Raw genomic sequence first — 16331 nt, forward strand, 5'->3', positions numbered from 1 at the left:
AAGAGGTATGGACTAAGAAGTAAATTAATGGTTTTACCAAAGATGAGAAGTGTTTTAGATAGTATTTTCTTCTTGCATTTGCTTAACAGGTGTTTGGAAATATCCGTACAAATTGGGACCCCTGGATGCAACAGTAATACAAATAATAAATATAGTGTGTGCATTGATAAAAGTCCCCCTCTTCCCCTAGTGCTAAGATTAGAAGTATGAAATTACAAGAAATACTAGAATGGATTAAAAAAATATATGTATCTACAATGATAAACTTCAGTGTTGTTATCCAGCAAATCTGTAAAAGCATTTTAATGCTCAGAAAAAGGTGTCAAGGCAGACAAGAGGAGGCTATTTCCAGAGGTTTGCCAGCCAAAATATAGCAATTCTTTTTCTATCTGTCCATCAGGCCACAATATACTTTGCATCTGTTTTTTTAAGCTACATTTGATTTGGACTGCTGCTGATGTTAACAAGCATAGCATTAAGAATCCATTTCTCCTTCCACCTGCATTGATTACACTGTAAGTAGCCCACTTCCAATTCAGGTCACCAGCATCTGATCTGGAGTGGCCAAAAAAAAAAAAAAAAAGAGTTTGAAATGTATTAACCAACCACTTACCTAAAACTATTCTAGTTCAGTTGTATACTTGAGCCAGGCTTAATCCTTCATATCAGAAACCTTTCCAGAATTATGAGATTAAGAAAACTATAATCTTGAGTGTACTCTACTCATATCTAGGGCAGTTTTGGCATTACCTTCAAGTAACACCACGATTAAGATCCTAAACCGTCAGCCCTGGTGTAAATGGGCAGGTCCAGCTGTGTGGTATGAAAGCTTGCTGACCCCAGAATCAAAATGGGCCCCTTCTGGTGTGGAATGAGGGAAAGAAGGGAGACACTTGGATTTTAAAACTGAACAAAGAAATTTATATGTAGACCTTAGCTAGAAATTAATATGGGTTTGCCAGATCCCCTGTATTTTGCAGACCCACAGTTGTAGAACAGACTATTAACCTTCGTATATAGTACTTGCTGAAGAGTCCATTATTTTTACTTCTACTAACATGTTTCTTTTGATTCTGAAACATTGATTATAAAGAATCATTTCTTTAACTTTAGAAACTTCAACATTGGCTCTCAAAACATCCTCCTCAGAGTTACACAAATGGGAATTGAGCCTGCTTTATTGAAAACAGTTGCTAAATGCCAATTTCAGACACTTTTGCTTGATTTTTGTGAAGAGAATCTTCACAGTGTTTATGCACATCATTCTCAACATATGCTTAATAATAAATAATGTGCAACCCACCAGTACTAAAAGAGTAGATCCAGGCATATGCTATTTTAATAAGAAGCCACTAAAATACTCTGTCAAATATGGATGCCAATCATTTTCCAGCATCTGATCTGAAAAATACCCAGACATGTTTAGAGCAGAAGCAAATTCCTAAGCTTCTGGGGTTTGACTGTGATGTGTGGCACAAGTGTCTGTGAAATCCTCACTCCTGCTATTGGAAAACATACACATTTGTGGAGAAGTTGGCAGAAGGAAACTGACAATTTTAAGAACAGTAGAAAGATTGTGATGAGCTAACAGGATTTATCTCTATTCTCATTTCTATGAGAACTGGCTACTAGGCAGGGAGCAGGGTATAAAGCACTTTAGGTCTCCACTTGTCACTCCTGACACATAGCATTCTTTGACTTTTCTTTGCTTCCTGACAAATCTTCCCAGATGACAAAGGCGCAATAGGAATTAAGATCAGATCACAGTCATTACCAAGGTATTACTGGAATAACAGAAAGAAACTTGGTGGAACTAGTAACAGGGAGTTCTTAATTAATTTTTCTTTGTTTCTTTTTTTTTTTTTTTTCATACAGAAGATATTTTAAGACACACTATTACTTTTTGCTGGGTTTTGGTACAGTTTTGGTGGGTTGTACATTGTAATTCTGGAGTCTAATTTGTTGGCCACAATAAAGGGCATAACCTTACTGAGAATGATTATGCTGCCAGTTTCTTTCAAATGACACACTGGCCCATAGCTGAGGAGAGTATGTGAATACACAAATATATAAGCAGCTTGTAGTGCGGCATATCTGATCTTTCAAAGATGTCTTTAACAAAGATAAAATGTTAAGAATAGTTATTGATATAAGAAGCCAAACCCATTTTATAATACAAAGGAAGGCTTTTTTAAGAAGATTGAATAGATGGATGGCCATTTAGTTTATTAACCGTTGGCTAAATATATGGTAGTTCATTAAAAAGAAAGACAGTAATATATGATTAAGAATGTTTTCTTCTTTTGCTTTATAAGACCCAACATTAAGTTATAATGGGATATGCTGAGATTTATGAGGAGTGGCTTGATTTGTTCAGCTTGGACAAGAGGAGGCTGAGGGGAGACCTCATTGCATTCTACAGCTTCCTCAAGGGGAGCAGTGGTGAGGGGGACAGCACTGATTTCTCTCTGGGGGCACAAGGAAATGGTATGAATCTACATCAGGGGAACTTCAGATTGGATGTTAGCAAAAGATTCTTCACTGAAATAGGCTCCCCAGGAAAGTGGTTACAGCACCAAGCCTGTCAGAGTTCAAGGACCATCTGGATGTCGCTCTTAGTCACACAGTTTAGTGAGGAGCAGGGAGTTGGACTTGATGGTCCTTATGGGTCCCTTCCAACTCCAGATATTCTACGATTCTATGACCATAAGCAGTGTGACATAATGGAAGAGTTGGTACACTCACCACAAAGTTACAATAGGAACTGTAAACTCAAACTTTTTCAGTTTTCCTCCAGATGTAATTGCAAGACAATTTCAAGTCAATTAACTGTAAAACTCTGGTAAGATATAGCCCTGTCTCTCCAACAAAAGCTGAGGAAGAGTACAAGAAACAGCGTTGGTGAATAATGTTCTTTGATGTGCCTTAATGGTTTAGGGATATGCTGTGCCAGAGAGTTCATATTTCTGATTAGTCAAGAATAGCTTGGAAGTAGGAACTGCTAAGCAATTAAGAGTGAACATAAATCCCATCAGGAACTAAGACAGGCAAGCTGTTGGTGAAATCCAGGCCTTCTTGAAACTGAAAGCAAAACACACCTATTGATTTCAGCAGCACCAGCAATTTATTGACTGCATCATTTACCAGTTCATCAGCAATTTTGTCCTCGATCTGTTTGCTTTTCTCATCCTTAATGCATCCAGTGTGAAATACACCTCACATTTCATGCTAGAAAGGTGGTGTGACCAGTGGCTTTTTCAATTCACAAGAGCAAAATGTTCAGAGTTTCAATCGATGGCCTAAAACCATGGCTAAATTCATGTAGTGTCTCTGGCAGTGAGGTGGTGTGGTAACACCAACATTGGCTATGAAGCTATCTTTCTTGCCTGTGGCCTTTGGAACTGAAAAACAGTAAACCCATAAGGAATGAAGTGAACTTAAGAATTATTTCATCTGCAGTGTATTGCCTGAGAAATCATTCCCTGTGATACTGCATAGACAAAGAACCCTGGGCTGGGAATAAAATGAATGGTGGGCTTGTGTCATCACTGCATTCAGCTCAAAGCTGTCTTCTAATTGTTTTGTTGATGGCAACATCCAGAAAGTTCCTAAATGTTCAAAGGAAAAGTGAAACGTATTATAGATTTTTCACAGGTCTTTACACTAAGAAGAGTTATGTGCATCATTAAGCTTAAATTGATTTCCAGTGTTTGAGCACCAGCCTGGACAGTGGATCTAATTAGTGTCTGCAGTTATTTAAATAACAGTATTGAATACCTGGGTTGCAACAGTTACCAGCTTGGTTTAGAATTATGCTTTGTCGTGGAAACTCTTCTTGTGCTCCTGAGACATGAACTTTGATCACTGAACAAAATTTATTTTTGTTATTTAAGCTGTGATAGTTTTGTCTGAGTACTCAGCTTAGAAACAAACATTCAAAACAGAAGCTGGGACACAAAAAAACCTGGCTGATGAATAACACATCTCATAGGAACCATAAGTCTATATTTATAAAGGGCTTAATTTTGCCATGATGCTTTGTTAAAAAATAATGGTCTTTGAATGTTTTTTTTCAGCAGCTTTGTGCAAAGCAGGCAGAAAACTGACCTGAGTGCTGCCTCTGCATCCCCAGGAAATGCAAATCCACTGTAGTCTAAATCACAACTCCTTCCTCCATCCTCAGTGAAGAAGGCATTTTGGGACATAAAAATTGATAAGAGGGGCCTGGGAGAGCTGTGGGCCTCTGTATTCATCCAACAAAACAGTCCCACAGGAGCTGGCAGATATCATTGCACACACATTTCCTTTCAGAGTGATGAAACAAGACAGACTTATAACTAAATACATATGTCATATTTTTTACCTAATCTTTCACCTTCTGAGTATCCTCAGTTCCCGTTGAGGGCATGTAAAGTATAGGAGTGACCAGCCACTCACTCAGTCCCTGTCCCCCACCCCAGCCACCCAGTGGGATGGGGAGAAAAATTGGAAAAAAGGTAAAATTTGTGGATTGGATAAGAATAATTTAATAATTGAAATTAAAAGTAATAATAATAGTATTAATAATAATAATAATTACAAAATAAAACCAGAGGGGAAAAAAGCCTCGAGTGATGCAAAACACAATTACTCACCACCCACTGACAGACACCAGCCCAACTTGAGCAACGATCAGCCCCTCCTGGCCAGTTCCCCCAGTTGATATACTGGGCATGACGTGCTGTGGTATGGAATACCCCTTTGGCTAGTTTGGGTCGGCTGTTCTGTCTCTGCTTCCTCCCAGCTTCCATGCCCCTCCTCACTGGCAGAGTACAAGAGACTGAAAAGGTCTTGATAAGGATAAATGCTTTTTAGCAAGAACTAAACCACTGGTGTGTTATCAGCATTGTTCTCAGACTAAAGTTGAAAACACAGCACTGCACCAGTTGCTAGGAAGAAAGTTACCTCTATCCCAGCTGAAACCAGGACAAGGGGTTGCAAGTTCAACAGAAGCAGCGACAGAGCTTCGGTACAGGGCTAACACCAGGGGTGTCACACGTTTTCCTTGTGTTGTGGTTACGTTTGCTTTCTGAACAATTCCTATTTAGATTTTTTTTTACTCTCTACAAATCACTATGGAATTATAAGGGAGAAAAGTGTAATTTCAGCCTCTGTGCTTTGAGTGATGTTCATCTAATTTGCGATCACTTCATTAAGATCTGACATGGCTCAGCTATTCTTTACACTTATAGTGGCTGGCCATCTGGGCTTCAGTAATAAATAAGCACTTTAATGGCTGAAGTACTTAATAAACTTCCAGTGAAAAAAGAGAGAAATTAAGTCAATTCTTTCATTATGAAAATATGCTGTGCCTCCTTAGTGTTCAAAAGCAGATGTCACTCAAATTCAATTAAGCTGTTTAATGACCTGTGTGCTTATTATTAACTTGACTGAAGGTTTGACACAGTTAAAGTAAATACAAATGGCTGGTAAGATTTTAGCTTCTCATGTTTCTGCTTTTTGCTACTTCCCTAAAATACCCACTTCAATCTGCATTTTTTTCTTATGATACATGACAAGTTTGCACTGTTTGGCCTGAAATCAGGGTTTATGCAAATTTGTAACAAACATATTTTTCTTATTTTCACTTCCAAATGTGTAATTTTGGTCTCACAAAGAATGTGTCAAATGATTCAAATGTGAGGCAATCATCAATTGTTATTGGTTAGACAGCAAAGCCCCCCAAGCATGATCTTTGTTTAGCAATTTAGCTTTTTTTTTTGTTAGTGACAGATTGGGAGAGGTATTAAGGCTGCTTTTTCTCTGTAAACAATTTCTTATAATATGCCAAGTTTTAGAACATGTTAATGAAAACTATATATAAGTTCCTACTGCATTATTATTAAAAAGACATGCAACATTCACTGATTATTAAAATATTATTTAGCACTTCTGTTCTTACAATGTGCTTCCCCTTCCTTGTTTCTCTCATCCTCCAGACTTTTTAAAGTAGCTAGCTATTGCTTAGTACTTATTACTTACACAAAATTCAAAATGGATTATCTCCTTGACAAACTTAAATCTATCCTGCAGATTTCATAGCCACAAATGCACTGTGAAGTGGCTCACCCAGTCTTTCCCAATAGAAAGATGAAGTTGTGTTGATTGGATGTAGGTCATCCTGGCTATGCAGCAGCCTTCCACATCAGCATATACATACTAACTGTGGCTGTGCTGCATAACTCAGTCTCACAGTATTCACTGTCCAAGTCTCTTTCCTGACCTTGCCATGGGCAGTAAGGTCAGTTATAGCTGGTCAAAGCAAACATTGGTAGGAAAGGTGTAGGCATAGCAGGTTCTGCCTGGGGTTGGGTGAAAGAGTAGTTGAAGATGTCCCTGCTCATTGCAGGGGGGTTGGACTAGGCGATGTTTAAAGGTTAATGTCCCTTCCAACACAAACTATTCTGTGATTCTATGGTTCGATAATGTTATCCTCTTTTTCTCCATCTTCTCTGCTTTCTCTGTTTATACTTCTGTGAGTTTCTCTGATGTTTAGGCAATACAGTCCTACTGGGTTTTTCTAGGACACAAATGCTCCTTAAAAAAGGAGCTTTTCTTTCCTTGGTTACATTCTCCTTGCTCATCTCCTTTATATGGACTCACCTGGGTAAAATCTCACTCTGCCTACTTCAAAGTTCAATGTGACAAAGGTCTTTTCATAGGGAAAGGCTATCCACATCTCAAAAAGGATGATGCTCTCTTCACTAACTGCTGTAATTATTCAACAGAGGAATCAGTCTTTCACTTGGGGTACTTCATAGGAGAAGGTAAAAGTGTCCTTTCAGTGGTCAGAGCTGAAAGAAATCCACATTGGTATGGTTAGTACTGTTCTGAGCTTGGTGTGATCATTCAGTCTACTGATATGTTCCTGTGGCCTTTGGTCAGCTCAGTCAGGGTGGTGTATGCCCCTAAAGCACCGTAAAACACTATGGTTTTCCGGTCTGAAAAGAAGGGCTGATATTACCTAAGACTCTATGATTCAATATTATTTTGAATCATTCTCTGATTCAATATTATTTTTTGAAACCACTCTGAAATTAATGAGACAATTTTGAAACTTGAACAGATCTCCAAGCTTCTTCCAATGCAACAGATATTAAGAACTAACCATGAGTTAAAACAGAAAATAAATCCAAATACTTTGTGGTACACTACCCAAGGATTGCCCTGTCTACTTGGTCCTTCTAGCCGTGGTTACGTCACTATATGCTCATCAGCAAATCAAGTTTAAGAAGTTACCTCCACTGTTTCTGTTAATTATTACTGCTCCTTAGTTCTGGTAACCCAGCATTTTGTGTGACTGTTTCCACAGCTGCACTTTTGGACTAAAGTGGTCACTATCTAACATTTCTTTTTAATGAAATTTTTGTTTAGGCCAAGACATTTAAAGATTGTTTGGAGAGCTGCTATGCTCAAATCCAGAGGAGATGATAAACTTTTGGAGAAGGGATTTATGAGAACACAGGTGGGTACAAATATAAATCTGGAAGCGGATTTAGTGACAATAAAATAGCAGCTTATATGGAGAGAAAGCTGCTTCCCCCTAACTAGTGATTCACTGTAATTTAAAAATTGAAAGTTCTCAGTTAAGCTCTCTTTTTATCATGTTTTGATGGAGAAATTCTCAAAAATCAGAAAGGACTTGCAGAACAGGACAGTAAGGAAGAGCTGCCTTAATGGTAGAATGGAAGAGGCTCTTAATAGTCCCTGGAAGCAAGAAATAAGTTCCATTGATGAATGAACCCAAGACACTTACTAAAGACAAAAGCTCTGCCTATTGTCAGGACAATCTCACCTAGATAAGAGTAGATAATGAAAAAGAAATATAAGTCACATTTTCTATTTAACAATGAAGGAAAATGCACTGATTTTCAAAGTGCTGCTTTGCCCTTCTTTGGAGAGAAGGAGAGAACAGGTAGAAAGAAAGAGAATTCAATCTGAAGAAGTTAGAAGTCAGACAGTAAGGACTAGGTTTAATAAAGAACTTCAGCCCCTCAAGATTAGCCCTATTATAGACACTTACATTCTTACAATCTCAACTAAAAATGACTCATAGGGAAAGCAGAACCAGGTTACATGTGACCTCCTGCTCTCCTAGGGCAGGACCAAGAGGGTCCTAACCTCTGCTCTATGGACTGTTTCTGGGTTTTATGAAATAGTTGTTCAACATAGATGCATGTATAGAACTAAACTCTTATTGAACTCAGCTGTAAAATATTTGTGTTCCTGTCTGCCGGTCAACATCTGAATGCAAATGTTTTCTCTGAAATTCAGTATGAGGATCTTGAGCAAGTGTCTAACACAGCTCTTCTTTTGGGCTACAAGAGGACCCTTTTTTTTTTTTTTTTGTGTTGACCATACTTATTCTTTATATTTGTGATGATTTTCAGAAGGTTGCTCTTAAGGTATACTGTGCATATCTTATGATGTTGTAGAAATTAATTCATCAATTTCAGTGTTGAATCTCTTGTGGACATCTGTTATCACCAGAAGAAACACCTTAGCAAGTTATGATACCATGAATGACCAGCTGGGATGGTAGTAAAAGGTTTGCTGTTAAAGGTTAAAACATTCTTTGATTTTGAAAAGTATCTGTAAAACTGAAATCTTGAAGCTGTGTGTGTACTGGGAAGACTGTAAGAGCATAGGTGCCATTTCAGGAATCTGCTAAAGCCATTGTAGGACATGGAGTTACTGTGCAATAGCAAGGACAATGCAGAGTTTTCCTGGCTGTTATCCTCCAAAATTAATATTCTTCTCCTATCCCCAAAATTAAGTAGATAGATAGATAGATAGATAATAAAGAAAATAGCTAAACTCTGTAGTTGGGAAGAAGAAACAAGATGAATACGAAGCAGCACAGGAATTGCTCCCACAGTCTGCAGGGAGACAACCTGAAATAACAGTCCTGAGACATTTGATATTCACCCATTTTCACTATGACAAGCTGATGAAAACAATTTATGGTCATCCTTTTAGCGACTTTACTGTTGATCAAAGCACACTAGAAGGAGAAATCATGATGCAAAAATTTGCACAGTCCACTGAGAATGGCAAATCTTGCTGGCAGTAAGAGGAGGCAAGTCTGAGCTTTTCCAAGGAGCTCTGGAGAACCAAACATTAGAACTATTTTTCTTTTAATGGCCCCTGCCTGGACACTGCTTTCATTGGTATTTTAATTGCTCAAAACCTAAGACAGATAGTAACACTGCCAAAATGGGTGGTTGCTCCCTGCATCTACATAGTGTCTAAATCTCTTCTTTTTCTCTCTCCCTGTAAAAATTAATTTTGAGCTACATCAGAGATAATACAAGCCTACTACTACCAGCATGAATGAGGGCTTGGGAACTTATAAGCAGAGGAAAATGAAGGACTCGTCTTTTTGGTGGCATCATGGACTTGCTGGGGCTTAAGTGATTTATGAAGTTGCATCTTCAGAAAGAACTGTACTTGTGCAAATCCTGCTGATGCAGAGGGCCTTCCATGGAGGTGTTAGAGAAGGCAGCAATTGTTTCCAGGATCCAGTGGTGATATTTCAGAGTATCAGTGGTCGCGTATGAGAGCAATGCAGCAACTTGGATTCACAGTACCCAGACACAATTAGGAGGACCTCCCATCTAATATTAAATGTCAACTAAGCATGGTCATTATGGGATCCTTGAACCCATGCCATCCTTACCAGACTGCGAAATGTCTGTTACATTTCCACAACATGAATTTTCAGAGTGGGTCAGCATTCTGAATGCAGTCAGGTAAACCAGACACAAAAGCACCTTGACAGTTTGGTATCAGACCAAGGCTGTCAGCTCTTTTTTCTATTCAGGTGCACAAATTCCATCCGTGTTCTTTGCTACAGATGAAGCAATTCTAAATGAATTCCTTCAGGAGCACTAAACCTCTTAAATATATACACACAAGCTCCTTTTTCTCAAAAAGGTAGAATGTGAAAGATAGCTTATCTGTTAAAAGGATAAATCTGTGAGAGGAATTCTTTTCCATGTACCAAACCAACACATAACAAACTACAGGGTTTGAGATATGAAAATTGGTTTCTATATTAGAAAGAATTGAGCTCTAGCCTTTTGCCAGTGAAATAAGTTTCAAAGTACTTTTGCTTGCACTGCTATAATAATTATACTTACTTTTCCATGATGGCTTTGGTAAGTGCGCCACTCTAACAAGATTAACAATCATAATCATGAAAGATTTTTGGTGTGTTCACATAGTTTTGTTTTTAAGGCCAAATGTCTAATTAGCAATCAGCTGGAGCAGTCTGAGGCCAACAGTAAATCTTTGCTATAAAGTGAAATATGTTTAGGTTTTCATTCTATTTTCTAGAGAGTCATACATCGGCAAATATGATTCACATCATCCCGCCTATTGGTAGTGTAACCGCTTTGAAATTGCCATAATTACACAAGGGATGATTAAGGCTTATTGAGTAAGAAAGCAAGAAGAGGGCTTATCTCCATATTTCCAGAGATAAAATTATAATGATCACTCATCAGCATTCAAAGAAAGGCTATGTCAATCTCAACTCAAACTCTGTTTGGCATAAAAAGGTGTTTAATTTGCTTGAAAACGAAAACCAACACTGGGCGAACTTTCAAAAATTGTTTCCTGCCTTACTTGGATGTGCAAAAAGAATGACCATGAAGTTGTAAAGATCCAGTTCTTCGCTACTTTTCATACCCACAAAGCAGTATGCACGATTTCAAGACTCTGGTATATAATCTCAGAAGGTAGGAGATTTTTCTGTTTCTTTCAGAAGCAATAAGTGATGAACTTCAATCAAACTTGGTTTTCTCCGTATAAAATAATTTTCTTGTTATAGTTTTAACACCGAGGAAAAATCTGTTTCATACCTTGTGCATGATGTCCTGTTGCTTTGAGTCTGTTTCCTTAGGAAAAGCAAGAATTCACTAGTGCTTCAGAGCTTTGAATGAAAGCCTCTAACAAAGTCACCGGGCAAAGCCCTTGCCAGCTTTTCAAAAGACAAGACGAACAGCTCAAACTGCTTTTAACAACCTCATGACTTTCTCAAGTGGGAGATGAGCAGCATTTGAACCCTTGGCCTGCAGCAAAGCTAGGAAAGGAAACTAAATTTCTTGTACTCAGTGGACTTGAAATGCAGTGACACCTCTTCTGGGAAAATGGGTGTGATGAGCTGGCCTGTAGCTGCTATGTAGGTTTGCTATATTAACTGTTACCCTGACAACCTTTCTGTAACGTGCCCCCCATTTTTCTGTTTCATTAATATGTTGCACCTGATCATAAATACACACAATCTACAACAGAGGCTGTCTCCATATGTGTGTCTGTGAGGGATATAGCACACGATTCCCAGCTCTGGCTGTGGTGCCTGGCTTGATTGGCTTAAAAATGATGTGCATTAGTCAGATGTTTTCTGTCCATGGAGATCAGCTAGCAAATGCTTCAGATGCGCTCCTAACAAGATAACATGATTGCTTAGGCTGAGGTCTTGCTCTTTTAAGTAAATTACAATGAAATATGGTTGCTATTGTGATTGTCTAAAGGCAATTTTTCTGACTAATCCTTGTTCCCTTTCAGCTTGTTGTGTCAGAATTTATTTTTTCGTTCCTGTTATGTGTTTGAATCTCACTTGAAGGTCTCATCTAAGTCTGAAGTATGACCACAGTGAACTAAAATGCTCCTCTACCAAAAAAAAAAAAAAAAAAAAGCAAGTATAAACCTTACTCCCCAAGTATTATTATATCTAACACATTTTTCATTCAGAGCTGTCATTGTCAGACATTCGCAATTGCTTCAAGTACCGAGGAGCAGTTTCAGCTGACCACTTGTTTCACTCCTCTGTCCTGAATGAATACCTGAATTTACTGGTACACCTTGGAGCTTCTTCAGTTTCACAATGCTTTTTGTATCTCAAGTGGCTGCAGAAGATTATAGTTGAATAAATGGACTGAACTGTCCAGATGATAGCCACTGCCTCAAGAAATACTGCAAAGGTTTTGACTTTGGATTTTTTTTTTAAGTGGACACATGAACCTATGGCAAAATGTATTAAAAAAATGTCATAGCCTTGTTGGACAACACTGCAGAAGGACTCACAAAAGGCTTACTGGGATTGTCTCTATGCTTGTTTCTTCTCTTCATCAGAGCCAACTTTCAGTCATCATCCTCAGTTTGTGTCTTTATAGTAGGTTTCCCTTTGAAAGCATCTTGATGCAACCAGAACAATAAAGGCAAACAAGAAAAGCTCAAACATCTTTCAGACATATGCCAAAGAGATTCTCATTACAGAATAAAGGGAAGAGCAAAAAGGCTCATGCCTTTTGTCATGAAGATTTTATTTACATGAAAACCCCTTGTTCCACAATATCTTCAAATAATAATACAATGAAAATTAGGAGAAATCTGTGGAGAATTTCCCAGTTCCTTTTTCCTTTATAAATGAGGCAGCATTTTGTCTCAGTGAGTACGCACACCTTTGGGGCTGCAGCAGTTCCAGTACTATGAAAAGAAGAGATGTGATAGCAATTTGCTCGATTATTTGAAGCCCTTTCTGTCCACTTGCATGTCGCTTAGTACTAGATGAGTTAATGGCTAATAACGCCACTGCCTGAAGCACAGCTGGCTAGAAGTGGCAACAGATTGACTAATTTCTAAAGGGTTGATTTAGCCTTAAAAATACTACTCTGTTCTGCACTGTACAAGACAGATGGGTTATTCGTACAATTAGGCCTTTAGTGTTAAGTTCTTGTCTTGACTAAAATGCGCAAGTCCTGTATTGCAAATTAGCATTTAAGTTGTGTGCATCTAGTACAAGGAATGATATACCCTGTAAGTATTTAGCAATGTGGTTTTCAGGTAGCTGAGGACAGCTAATTTCTGTCCCACTTTATTTCTGCTCTTTGGGAAATCGAGCCATTTATGGATCATAACCAAACTTCCTTGTGTTTACCAAACCTTCACATCTCATCAACAGCCTGGCTTTGCTCCTTCAGTGAACAGGCTAGAATTATTCTGGATTCTGGATTAACAACTTTCCACATGATTTATTTATTATGCTGTCAATATTCATGCTGTTCTCTTTAACTAAAATCAGGACCCCTCCTTGTGGGTCACGGAATGCTGCTCGCTGCTCCAATTGGTGGTGGGGTTCATCAGCTCTGTGTTCACTGGCACTCTCAGGTACAGCTTTATCAGGCACTGACAGCTGTCAGGTTTGGGATCTGGACTCAGCTTTGATGAGTCTCTTGGATAGTGTGCTCCAATACTCCATCTTAATAAAGCTGTGGTTGCCAAAGAGGTGCAAATGTATTTGAAGTGCACAACATAAGGCACTCTACATATAGTTATGATTGAATACATATTTAATACATGCAAACTGGTTACTCATGCATTTATTATGTATAACTTGACCAGCTATGCTGTTATATAAAGCAGTTGCATGCTATCCATGGTACAGAGGCATACACATGAGTAATCATGGATTACTCTGTTGGTAAGCATTCAGAGGCTATTTTGAGTACACCTGTATGCACGAGAAGGCAACAAGCTCATGTATCAAAAACTCCTTGTACAAAAATCTTCCAGCCACCTTACTACAGATAGGAAAGACTGCATGGAAAACTTGTTCATGAATATTATTGACACTTCTTATCACGTGGTATGTTCAGAATAGCCTCTGGGAGCCTAAAACAATGACAGTCTCCAAGCAGTGGTCTTCTTCTATGCTGACTTAGATGGTTAGACTTCAGATCCAGTACAGTAAGATTTTGGGATTGGGAACCTAAGTATGCTGACTGGGAGGAGAATTGCCTAAAGAATGAAACATTCCAGGAAGACAAGTTGATCTTCCACAAGAAAAAAAAAAATGCTTCTCAGTACAGTGCCTCTTCTGCAATCTCTGCTCTGTTTAAGCAAGTATTTTCATTATGCTTTTAATCAGCTTTTTTTTTTTTTTTACTATTAACTTTCAGACTAGAATTCCTTAGAAAAGATGAACTACCAAAAGCAGAATATACAACAGTCACATTTTCCCCTGTGTCAGTTTCAACTGGAACTGATTTCCAGTTCTGATTTGCTTTGGTGTACATGCTCTTGACAGGAGTATTTGGTACGGATCTGTGCTTTCCTGACAGATATTAGCTGATGACCTCAATATTTAAAATGAGATTTGAGTACCTTTGCCATCGTCACTAAGAAATGGGTTAAGAATTCTCTTCCCCATCACATCAGATCAGCCACCTCTTTACCCAGACTGAAAAGTAGGCCAGAGACATTCACATTTTTCCAGGTCTTACAGAAGAGCTATACGAGCTTTGAAAACTCATGTTATTTCTACAATGCTTTGGTAAGCTTGCTGTGAATAGGCACTCTTGCAAGGTGCCATTGTGAAATACAGTCCTTGCCAGATAGAATGATCTGATGTGAGCAGGCCCTGGCACTTGGTGAAGAGCAAGAATGTATCTAGCTAATGATGAATGTTGTAGTTTGCCAAGTGGATTTTTTCACATGGTTTTTAAATGGAAACCAAACAGACATCTCTCATTTCAAATAGAAACAATTTCCAGTAGCTGAACCCAGAGGAATTAAACTTGTTCAGAGACGTAATTGTGACTTAGTAGTCTAGTCAATCACTTACAGATTGGAATAATATTCAAAAGGTTAATCATTAACAAATCATATAGATAATGGCAGTCAATAGATTTGCATCAGGATTTTCAAGTTACAGTACCTGATTTTCAGAAAGGCTCTGTTAGATCTTTAAAAGGCACTCCTTGTTCTTTACTGTCCCTTCCTGTGTAGCTTCTGACCTTTCTCATTTCTTCAAATTAAGCTTTTCAATCTTTCTTTTCTGCTGCTTTTTCCTGCAAGAAGGACCGAAGCCGCAGCATCTGGCTAGCAAATGCAGACTGACTTGTAGGGGAAAAGCAATTTTTTACCTTTCTCTTTTTAACGTTAGTTAGCTTACCCTCGACAAAACACAGCACACAGGAGGAAGTGTAAAGTAAATGTCTCCCTTTAAGAGAAATTTTGCACCTTTAGCATAGTAAATGTAGTAGGAAAAGAGTATCCTTCAAGATGGAGTATCATATGTTTGTATGCCAGAATAACAGCATGGAGCACTGCTGTCTGGTGCAAACGTCTTACCCCCTGCTCAAAACAATAAAAATTCCCTCCGGTAAATACACATCCTGCCTGTGACTGATCATATTTGTCATCTGAAACATTGCTTCAGAGGGGCTTTGAGTTGCTTAAGGGTCATTTGCAGACAAGAGAAGAAAGAAATGAAGTCTGTACTCAAATCTGTCAGCAGATTTTAGTGTTCATTTTTACCACTCTTTTAGTACAAAATTCAACCAGCATTTCTAAACTGCCATCTTTCAGAGAATTGCCTTCAGGGAAGTTAACACATCCATAACTCAAAGCTACCTGATAGCCAGTCTTTGAAATTACAGTTAAATTCAGACTCAGTTCTAAAGATGTAGCTTGCACTTCACAAAACTGTATTTTAACAGTGGTAGTCCACAGGCTGTACACACACAGGAGAAGGTACAGAACAAACTTATGTTCAAAGCTTCACATTTGTAACAGAACAGTTATGGGACAAAAAAAAAAAAAAAGTAATTTTTTTCTCTTTGGCGCGTATGTCCACATTAAGCCCATTTGCTCCTCCTTTACTTGCAAAAATTCAAGTTAAAACAAGTACCTACTAAACACAGATTTATCCCTAGACTTTGAATTTGCTCGGTTTATGGAGACTGATAATGCTGCAGCAGTTTTAGAGCATTACCTCAGCAGGCATGTACTGGAGCTGTAGCAAAAAGAAGGAAAAATGCACTGTAGCATGGTTCTGTGGTGAAGTTCACTGGTAGCTTTAGCACAAATATGAGCTCATTAGTTACAGCATAGTTCTGCTCTCTATTTTTCAAGCACTTAGGACCTGGTAATCCTTCATAAAATGGATGTTTCAACAAACCATAGTTCCTATGGCAATTTCACATATAGGAAATGCTGTAAACAGGAGCTGCAGCAAGCATCTCAAGACTTTCTAGTATCACTTCTGCCTTTGCTAGTGTCCTCTGAAACTGTTCTTTCCTTCCTTCCTTCTCCATCTTCTGCCAAATTTCCTTGTTTCAAATTCTTAATATTCACTGTTCACTACACTTAGAACAAAGTTTTTTTGTGGCAAATTCTAATTTGAAATTTTTTCTCTCCTCCACTGAAGAAAATTTCTTGCAGTGCTCCCATTCCATCTGAAGAACTTGGAACTTTTATACTTGCTTTTTCATAACTCCAATATT

The sequence above is a fragment of the Lathamus discolor genome, chromosome 1 (genome assembly GCF_037157495.1).
Source record: "Lathamus discolor isolate bLatDis1 chromosome 1, bLatDis1.hap1, whole genome shotgun sequence".
Taxonomy (NCBI): Eukaryota; Metazoa; Chordata; class Aves; order Psittaciformes; family Psittacidae; genus Lathamus; species Lathamus discolor.